The sequence below is a fragment of the Capsicum annuum genome, chromosome 7, assembly GCF_002878395.1.
Source record: "Capsicum annuum cultivar UCD-10X-F1 chromosome 7, UCD10Xv1.1, whole genome shotgun sequence".
Taxonomy (NCBI): Eukaryota; Viridiplantae; Streptophyta; class Magnoliopsida; order Solanales; family Solanaceae; genus Capsicum; species Capsicum annuum.
The window spans coordinates 10,276,177-10,287,196 of NC_061117.1; the positions used below are offsets into that span (position 1 = coordinate 10,276,177).

General features: G+C 33.7%; 1 long non-coding RNA gene across 1 annotated transcript; it reads left to right on the forward strand.

Annotated features, from left to right (window-relative positions):
• The first annotated feature begins 1,855 nt into the window (after positions 1-1,855).
• On the forward strand, positions 1,856-7,518 carry LOC124900022. The gene is made up of 3 exons (XR_007057593.1): positions 1,856-2,310; positions 5,123-5,187; positions 7,265-7,518. It is a non-coding gene; the product is annotated as an uncharacterized LOC124900022 (long non-coding RNA).
• Positions 7,519-11,020: the final 3,502 nt, after the last annotated feature.

Consider the following 11,020-nt stretch of genomic DNA (forward strand, 5'->3'; position numbering starts at 1 on the left):
GGATTTTGATTTTTAGATTGACGTATTTCGGTTTTCAATTTAAATCAAAATAAATCAAAATTTTTAATATAATTTTATAAATTTATATATGTATGTATGTATGTATATATATATACACTAGTTTAGGTGTACGCGCCATGCACGTGTACTTCACTTTAATGAGTTCAAATATTACATTAAATAGAATATTTGTTTAAATAATAAAGATGAATATAATAATTAAATTTAATATCTTTTGAGTATGTATATATGAAAAATTTATTTATTAAACCTAATCTTTACCAAAAATACTTTTAAAAGTCGATCGATATTCATCTACCATCTGTAGATTGCAACAAAACAATACAATGATAGAGACATCAAAATAATACAATTAAATCTAATCTTTATACACAAATTTTTTTTCAAAGTCGTCCGACACTAATCTACCAACTGTAAACAATAACAAAATAATTCGATAATAGAGATATCAAAATAATACAGATAAATCTAACCTTTACATAAGAAAATTTCTCAAAGTCGACCAACAATTATCTATCACCTGTAAAATGCAATAAAATAATACGATAAAAGTGATATCGAAACAATACAATTAAATTTAAATTTTACACACAAAAAGTTCTCAAAGCCGATTGAGATTCATCTACGAATTGTAAACTACCACAAAATAACAAACTAATAGAGATATTACGATAATACAATTAAACCTAACCTTTACCTAAAAAAATTTTCAAAGTCGACCCACATTCATTTAGCATCTGTAAATTAAAATAAAATAATAAGATAATAAAAATATCAAAACAATACAACTAAAACTAATCTTTACACAAGAAATTTTTTAAAGTCAACCAACATTCATCTACGACCTGTAAACTATATAAAAAAAAATATAATAGTGGTCACAAAACTTCGATTTTGATCCAACTAATTCTTGTTTGAGCGAAAATTTTTACCCTAAATAATGATTTTGAATGAAAACAAAGAAGATATATACATACACACATGTTGAATTCTATTATGCTGACAAAAACAGTGAAGAAGTTGAGGGTTAGAAAATCAAGCATCCACCACCTAGACATGCAATCGAATCAAGTTAGATGAACATCAATCATATTCTTCCAATAGGTAAACCAGTTTGTTCTCTAGTTTAACGTACATCTCAATATTTATAAAAGTATTTTCTTAATAGAATCCTATTTTTGGAGTATTTTTCTAATTGAACAGTAGAAATGAAAATATTAATTAATTCTCCTACCATATATTTTAGGAGTCCCATATATTTTAGGAAGTCTAGTAGAAAGAAAATATTAATTAATTCTCCTACCATATATTTTAGGAGTCTCATATATTTTTGGAAGTCCAATTAATATAATAAAAAATAATTAAATAATAAATTAAAAAAATAGTGAAAAAACAGTTTTGTCTAAAGAAAAGTCTTTTAATGAAGGGTAAAAAGTCCAAATCACTTTTCTAAGGGTGTTTACACTTTTAATATATTATATAGATTATAGATTATAGATATGTGTGTATGTATGTATGTATTAGAAGCTTTAGTCATTTGTAAAAAATTAGTCATAACCTGCTATAATCCCTTAAAGTTGCCTGTTAGCTGAAAGTGTATATAACATAAATCCTCTTTTATTCAGAATGAGAACCTGCTATAATTAACCTGTAGTACTTGAGGCATTAGAACATTTTTTAGTTGGCTAAATCCACTTATACATTTGGTAATCTTGTAAAATTTAACTAGCAGTAATGGAAAAGAAGACATGATAAGGTGTTTGTTAAATGAAAGGCAAATATTGACATTCTATATGGTTTTATATATGCAGTTGGCATTACGGACTCTCAAACCATCCTCCTTCAGCAAACACTTAGATTTAAGCCGATGAACAAAACTTTTAATCTTAAAAAATAGTCCAATTTATAAATAGAATTTATCCTAGGCCCAAAACTAAAAAACCAAAATTATATTATCGAAATCAAGCCAAACCGAATTGACATAAACCGAACCAAACCGAACTCATTCGATTCGATTTTCGGTACCCACAATTTCAATATTGAAAACTGAAAAAACCAAAAAAAAATCTGAAACCGAACCAAAACACCAAACGCCCACATCTAGAATTAGGGGATAGAGGGTATTCACGCCAAAGAAACCCAGGGAAAAAGAGAAAGAAAAAGAAAACCCTCTTCTTTAACATTGAAGCAACACACTTGACTGGAAAAAAAGTCACGTTAGAGGTATCGTTTCCTTCATCTTCAACGCGAGGTATCGTTTCCTTCATCTTCAACGCCCTAAATCACAAGGTAAATACATGTTCTTACTTCTATCTCAATTAGTATCATATAGTGATGGTATTTACTGAGTTTTGTGTTTAATTGAGTAGTTGAAGATTTCAACAAAGCAAATCAGAAAAAAAAAAAAAAGATTAAGGCAAGGGAAAGGGAATCAAGCTTTGGTCCAAATAGAAAGTGAAAGTTTATCTGAAAAATTTCCCTAAACAGGCCTCTTTAACTTCTTGACTATTGAGAATATGAATTGTATTCTGAAAATTGGAAATGTCGTATTGATTTGAAGTGGCAAGACCAATAAGGGAATTATGTTAATATGATTATAAGTAACCTAACAGAGGTTATTTCGGAATGGAACCAAGAGGAAATTTGATTAAGTAGAGACTAAATTTTCTTGGTGGTTTATGAGCACGATACGAGACTCATGTTTGTGATTATAGATTTGGTCGATGAAAGTGATACAAATCATTCGAGGTGACAAGATTGTTTTGTGACTCGTGCACTGTGAGTAGTAACCTTCCCATGATTTGTGTTTCTTAACTTGCATATTTATACATGATTTGATGAAACAAGAATTACTGAATGCTTTGAAATTGCATGTGGGACAAGTCGTTTACTTGATATGATACTGAAATTGGGTATTTGAGATGTTCACAAGATATATTTACCGCTACATGAGAGATGATCACTGATGTTATGAAAGTTCTTCACTTACATTAGAAACAAGTATATTTGCCATGTTTTTTTATTCAAATTTACATGTAGTATGATTTGATATGAACTTTAAATGCTATGCACTATTCTGAAAAATGATTTCATGTAAATATATATTGTTTACAAAGAAAGTATAAATGAGAGTCGACCTTGATTTGAATCTCATATCTAACAACGGGATCGTTACACCTGGTGTACCTTGTAGTTACTGATTACAGTTACAACCCTGTAATACCCCATACCTTTTCTAGCTAAAAATCTGTCCTTAGAATGTTAAGCGATAGTTTTCAAAATGAATAAGTATTTATTTCGTGTGGAATTCTTCAGATTTAGACCTTCCATCGTGTGGAAAATTGAATTAACTTTCCAACGATATAAGATTTGCCTAAATCCGATAACCGATTAAGAAGTTATGACTATTTTAAGTTCCAGTCATAAAACACCATCGGTCATTAGCGCGTTGCGGAGAGGGTTTAAATGACATTTGTCAACTATCAGTGGACCTCCGTGATATTGGCGCGTCGTGGAGAGGTCCAAATCGCGATATTGACGCATTGCGCCAAGGGGCAAAATGGCATCCAAAGGGGCACTGCGATGGTGGCGCATCGTGGCATCTGCCCAGTTTCATTCGTCAATTTTCAGTGAGCCACTGCGATAGTGGCGCGTCGTGGTGGCCACTCAGTCCGAAAAAAATGAGCGTTTTTCAATCCGCGTAATTATTTAAAAGGGGTATTTTAGTAACTTATCCATCCCCAATCCGTCTTAAACAAAGAATTTATCATACTCAAGGCACTTTAAGCCCATATTCATCACTTTCTTCTCAAAAGAAAACCCTAGATCAGCAAAGCTCCTTCTCCAAGAAACCCAAATTCCTCCATTAATTCTTCAAGGCAATTCAAGATTTGGAATTCTCCACTCAAGAACTCCAAGAATTAACCTTTAGAAGCACAATAGGAATTTAAGATTCAAGCTTTTCCTCAAAGATCATCAATTAAGTTATGTGAGGTTATGAACAAGGATACTCCTTTCATCCTTGTGCCCAAAACTTATTTTAAATGTAAATTTACTGAATTTTATGTGATTTCTTATGACATTGAAGTTAGGGTTTATACCCATTATTGCTGTTTATAAGATAATGAGATTTCCATTGATTTAGAAGCTGGATTACATGATTATATTCATATTTTTATGCATAGTGCAGTAATTTCCTATTTTTTTTTGATGAATTATAAATGTTTACATTACCAAACATGAATTTTAAGATGTTTTAGCATGAGATTGATGCATGGGTCACTAAGCCCTAATTAAAGATTTCTATTTCAAGGTTGTTTATACTATGAGCACCCTATGATAAGATTATTTTCAGATTATTGATAAAGATTTGACCTTTTGATCTCATAATAGATATGAAGTCCACTTTATAGATTCAGATTACAGATTTAGCCTTACAGAATTACAGTTGATTTTCATTACAAATCATTAGACTATTTTAAAAGTGGACTTTAATTAGAATGAGCATATAGATATTGTTTTGGGAGTAGTATTTAGCACCAATATGCGTACGTTACTAAGGTTTCATACCCCAGAACTACGTGCCAACGTAGGATTTAGATTTTTCCCACTTCTATGTGGATGACAGATCTGTGATCACCCAGATAGGTTATACTCTCTGACAAGAGTATGACTCATCTCCCCAACGTGAGGATTCTTCCTTAGAAAGACGAGACATTGGACTCCATGAATGCTTACATGGTTTATATAGGTTAGAAGAACCTCTCCTACAGATAAACCTTCAGATAAAAGATAAAATATTTTCTACACAGAATTTCAGATTTCACTTAGTCTATATGATTTGACAATAAGAACAGAATACAGATTTCGGAACTAAGGGAAATAGCTCACAAGATGTATAGTACATGCTATATTGTTCATGATTTATGATATTTAGTTTTCAAATTACTCAAGCCTATGCGAGTCATTTACCTTTAGCATGTATTGTTTTATAAATTATGATGATATTATTTACTTATTGCATTCACCCCTATATACTCAGTACATCCTCAAAGTACTAATCTATATATATGTTTATGTGCTACATTGTCTCATAATGTAGGTTCGGATAATTAGTATCAGCAGCGTGAGTGATTTTCTAGCATCTCATCTACATCCCTACAATTGGTGAGTCCTCATAGTCCCAGGACTTAGTTATTCAGATTTTCAGTCTATTAATAGATACTTTAGCATTCATTTCAGATAGTTCGAGAAGTTGGGGCCTGTCCAAGTGACTCTCTAGTTTCAGTTAGTAGAAACTTATCGGACTACTAGATTTAATATTCAGATTTTGTTTCAGTATTCAGTATTTACTTTATTAGACCGATGAGATTAGTAATATCAGACATACTCAGATAGTTCAGACAGTTTTTCCTAAGTCATTATGATCTTACATTCATATTTCCCCTATTTTGAGATTCAAATTTAGAAAAGGCAGCCAGGGTTAGCTCAGGACTACTTGTAGTTCGAAGCACCGTGTGGCATCCCGGAAGCTCAAATTTTGAGGCGTTACAAATCCTCACTTATGGGAAGGTAGAACTAGCATACTATTACTGATCTCCCTTGAGTAGGGACCTACTAATATGATATTTGACTCCTTTATGAGGAGTCCAATATTATTGGCTATTCTTAAAGTTGAATGCCTTACTATTTACATGATTTATTCTTGGAAACTTCCCAAATATGTAATATTTTATATGATACAATGCTTATTGAGTTTATTATTGAACTATTTGTTCATTTTGCTTACATGAAATAAATGATACTGTTTATCAATACTGTTTTCTGAATGAGAATGTATTTCAGGAAAAATAGCTCCGTGGACCATTATACTTGGTCTGGTTTGTAAAGTAGATACTCTTACTTATACATTCATCATCTGAACCCCTCAGCTTAATAGAAATCAATATTTTGAACCCGTTTTACCATGTGTGTGGTCCACTCGCTTTAAAATTAATTAAATATTATATCCACGCCAATTAAATTAATGCCACATCACTAAATTAACGCCACATCATAAATATCTTCATTAATTACTTTTTTAAATTATTAATTAGTAATATTAAATAAAAAAATAATAAATTAAAATTTTATTATTTCTGGAGGCTTTCAAATAAACTGACAGATCCAGTGCAGAATTAATTATTCAGTAAATTTTCAAAAGCTTGCTTAGCCGGCATCTGTTGCATTACGATCTGATATCGTTCAGGCTTTGTCAAAAGGGGCTTCAGCCTTGTCTATGGAATCTCTAGTGATTACTTGGATGATTTGGGATTCTTCAGATTTGCACTTAACTGTTCCCTTCTTTCTGTTCTTGCAACCATTGATTACAGATATAGTGAATTATTCTTTTCATGGAGGGATTTTGTTCGTCTGATTGTATTGAGGTTTATTTAGTTGTCTTATGAGTATCAAGATTTTCAATTCAATTTTCTGACCTTATGGCTCCTTTTTCTCTGTCAAAACTAGTGCAATGTGTATTGTTTTCTGCCGATGATGTTTTTAATTGAAACAATTATATTCTTTAATGACCCAATCGTGAAAGGAATGTTAATTTTTTTCTTTGAATTTAGTGATTTTTTTTGCTTTAAAGTGTTGGAGAAAAGGAATAGAGAAAGAGAGAGTGTGATTAGATTATTGGAATTAAAAGGATTTTTTGGGGGTGTTTTTGTTTTTAGTCATTAATATTGTGGAGAAACAGAGAGAGTTAGGTGGGGTGGGCTGGTGAAGACAAGTTGGGGTGGGTAGGGTGAACAAGATGAAGGGTAGGGTATGGGGAAGAAGGGGGAAAAATATGGCTGATGGGTTGGGGGGGGCAAGGTTGACGGGGGGAGGGGAGTTTGTAGGGAAAGACTGACTTTTTAATTTAATTTTTATTTTTATTATTATTTTAATATAAATATATTATTTTACTTGCTCATATGCGCATGACTAGACGCGACATATCCTACTCAGCCATTTTAATGCAACATAGGTCCGGTGAATGGTCAAAGAGATTTAAAATATTGAGTTTATTAAGTTAAGGGGTACAGATGGAAAATGTATAAGTAGGAGTATCCACTTTACAAATTAGATCAAGTACAAGGGTCCACCGAGCTATTTTGCCTATATTTCATGATGTTTTATGACTTGTCTCCATTAGAACGGTTGTCGTTAAGTGTACACTCATTGAGCTAGCATCTCACTCCTCGCTACTTTTTTATAGTGAACGCTGGTGAAGGTGATGATGTCATTATCTAGAGATCTCGAGGTAGCATATTCATGGTGAGCCCCACACTTGTTCGCGAGGGCAGCTACATCATTTATTCATTATGGTATATTGTACTCTCAGAGTTTCTCCTTAGTCACATTGTTTATTAATCATGAGTATTCTTTAAGTATTTTGGACTTGTGGAGTATTGGACTTCCTCTCATGTTACGGAGATGTATTTCATAGTGTGATTTGGTGGTATTTATGCATTGTTGACGGTGTTGGTGCATTATTGGTGGTATTAGTATAGTGTGTTTGTTGAATTGAGACCCCCAAAATAGGGGAAACTTTGCCCGATTTTTGATAAAATTTTGACAAGGCTTGCTTTGGAATTCTAACCTCCTCAGCACTTGTCGTGATCCTATTTTGGACCGTGACAAAGTTTTTATTAGAGACTAGGATAATTTTGTGACTATTAGAGCACACAGTAGTTGTAAAATCTCAATTATGGTTATGTTGCCGTCATTTTTATAATTGTGATCCTGCGAGAGAGTAATGGGATGTGTCTTAATTTTCTTTCTCATTCTTTATTACGCTTGTGATGTTTAAGACCAATTAGGTGAATCAGACTGTATTTGTATTGTTAATCAGATAGATTGTAGAGCAACTAATGGTAGGGGAAGTGACAGAATCTACAGAAGGGGCCAAGGTAAAGGTAGTGGGGATACCACAGGGAATCGCACTGCCACTCTAAGAAATTCAAGAGAGCCCACTCATAAAAGAAATGTTAGTCCACTCCACCATCTCATAAGGGTAGTACTATTGAGGCACTTGCTTCCATGCAAAGATCCATAGAGGGTTTGACCGATCAACTGGATAGACATGAGAGGGTTGGTCAGCATAGGTTTTTATAGCCACAACTCAAGGCACTTGCACCTACTTATAAGTTTGGAAACAAAGGAGGTATCTTTGCAAGAGTTTCTAAAGTTGAAATCACCAAAATTCAAAGGTTTAGATAGTCTAGGAAGGCCTGTTGGAGCAGCACCACTGACATGGGTTGAGTTCCCTAAGTTTTTCATGGATGCCTTTATCCGTGATGATCAAAAGAAAAAACATGCAGATCAAATTGAGAAATTAGTTCAAACTCTAGATGTAGACGTGTCGACATATAATACTAAGTTTTGCAAGCTGGCTAGATATGCTCTGTATTTGGTGTCCAGAGAAGAAACTCGAGTCCATAGATTTATTAATGGGCTAGTTGCTCGTCTCTATAATGCAGTATCCCCACAGATAAAAGTCTTGACCTATTATGAGATAGTGAATCTTGTTAGAAAAATTAAGGACAAGGGTTGTGCGGAGCGGGCAGCTTATGAGGTTCATAAGAAGGCTAAGATGGGTGGATCTTTCAGTGGTAACTTAGGTGGAAATTGCAAAGTAAGAAATCAGGTAAAACAGCAGGGCCATTAGACAAGGACAAATTCAGTTTCACAGTCGGCATAGAAGACACCTTCTAGACAGGGTAATCAAGGATCTTCAGCATCTCATGGATATAGTAGTTCTAGCCAGATATATGCCACAATTCTATCCTACCAGACTTGCGGCAAATCACATATGGGCCAGTGTTGCATTTTCATTGGAGAGTGTTTTTGACTTTGTCAGTTAGGTCATCGCATCATGGAATACCCCCAGCCTCAGAGTAATGTTAGTCAGGATTCTGGTTAGTTAGCTACACTTAGCTAGGCTACTCATAATACTACAACAATAGAAACGGAGGTCAAGGTATTGAAGATTGGGTTGCTGGAAATCAGACACAGATAAATGCTAGTAGAGGTCAATCAAGGGTCTTTGCACTTACTAGACATAATGTTCAGGCCTCGAATGCAGTAGTTACAGATATTCTTTCCGTTTGTTCATTTGATGCATATTCTTATGTGCACTCATACTTTACTGTGAGATTTGATAGATAGACAAAGATATTAGATTATCCTTGTTTTGTTGCTACTCCTATGGAAGATTCTTTGTTAGTTTAGTATGTGGCTCAAGATTGCGAGATTATAGTGAAAGGTATGAATACTCTTGCTGACTTGATTGTACTTGATATGATTGATTTGATGTATTGATCGGCATGGATTGGTTATCTCTTTGTTATGGTACTGTCATGCAAAGATAGTTCGATTGTCATGCAAAGATAGTTAGATTTGAAATACCCAACAAATCTAGTTTTGTATTAGAAGGGGTTCAAGTTTCAGAGGTTAGCAAAGTTATATCTTTAATGAAGACCCAACGACTATTGAACAAGGGTCTCTTAGCTATGATAAGCGATGTTAAAACAGGAGCACTTAGTTTGAAGGAGCAACTTGCGGTGAAGGAATTTTCTGATGTATTTCCTAAGGAGTTGCCAGGATTACCTCTAGTACGAGAGATAGAATTCCGTATTGATTTGGCACCTGACACTATGACAATATCTATACCCTCATATCGAATGGCACCAACAGAGTTGAAGGAGCTCAAACAATAGTTGCAGGACTTGCTTGATAAGAAGTTCATAAGGCCGAGTGTATCACCATGGGGTGTACCAATCTTGTTTGTAAAGAAGAAAGACCCTTCAAGTATTGGAATTGGCTCAAGAGTACCGTTCCTTTACCTACTGGGTAAAAAATACCCTTCCATCCACCTTTTTGGGTCAAATATACCCTTATAACTAACAGAATTTTTTTAAACCATAATTAGAAATTCTATTAAACACGTGACAATTTTCTATTGGTTGTAAATTAAATTAATTAAAATATTAAATTAAGTTTGGATTCAATTAAAATGCTCAACCCAAACCATTAAATTGCCCTAATCTGTTAAACCAAAAGGAGATTTTGAGAGTTAAACCTAATTTCACTGTTAAACTGCTGAACTTGGGAAACTCATGCTTGCAAAATTCTCTGAACTTGTCAATGAGTATTTAGTGATCGAATTTACCTGTGGATAAGATATGATATTTTTTGTGTCACTAAACATGCTGCTTGAGCGAAAGAATCTTATCATACTATCGAAGAAATACAAAACAATCGTTGTGTGTATGGGGTGACTCAAAAGCTTAGCACATGAATAGAAGTACACAATTAGATAGTATACGCACTTCAATGTCTGTCTTCTCCTTGTTGAGAAGGAAATAAATTCTAGGATCCACTTTTGAAGTTTTATGCCATGACTTAACACCATGACTTCTCCTTTCTTAAGTACCTTGGCAAAAACTCTGTTTCCTGAATCAACAAAACCTGAATAAATCTTCCCCTTGAGTACCAATGCAGTCTCAGTTGCTCTCGGATGAAAATGTGGCACGTTGACACCATCAACATCAAAATCTGCGTGTACAAATGACATGCCTAATGTGTTCAGTCTAGGAAAGACAGTGGAGCTTATTGGGATGGATGAAAATCCACTATGCTTAAAGTTTCCAGGATCTTTAGTCCCTGAATACACAAAATCATCGACTGTGACAAGCGATGAATGCTTACAAGAAAGGAAGATTGAAGTGAATTCTTCCCTTGGTATGCAATAGTCATGAACTGGATCAGGATCATATGCTAGGATGAAGAAAAATAACTAGAAAAACTTGCATTTGAGATGGAATCATTGTCTAAGGATCAACATTCAAGAATGAAAAAGATGGAAACTTTAAAGAGACTATAATCTAGACACAAAAAATATGTAACAACAAAGAAAATAGTCTTACTGTTGAGAACCATATATGAAATTTTAACCGAGAAAAGTTTTCTT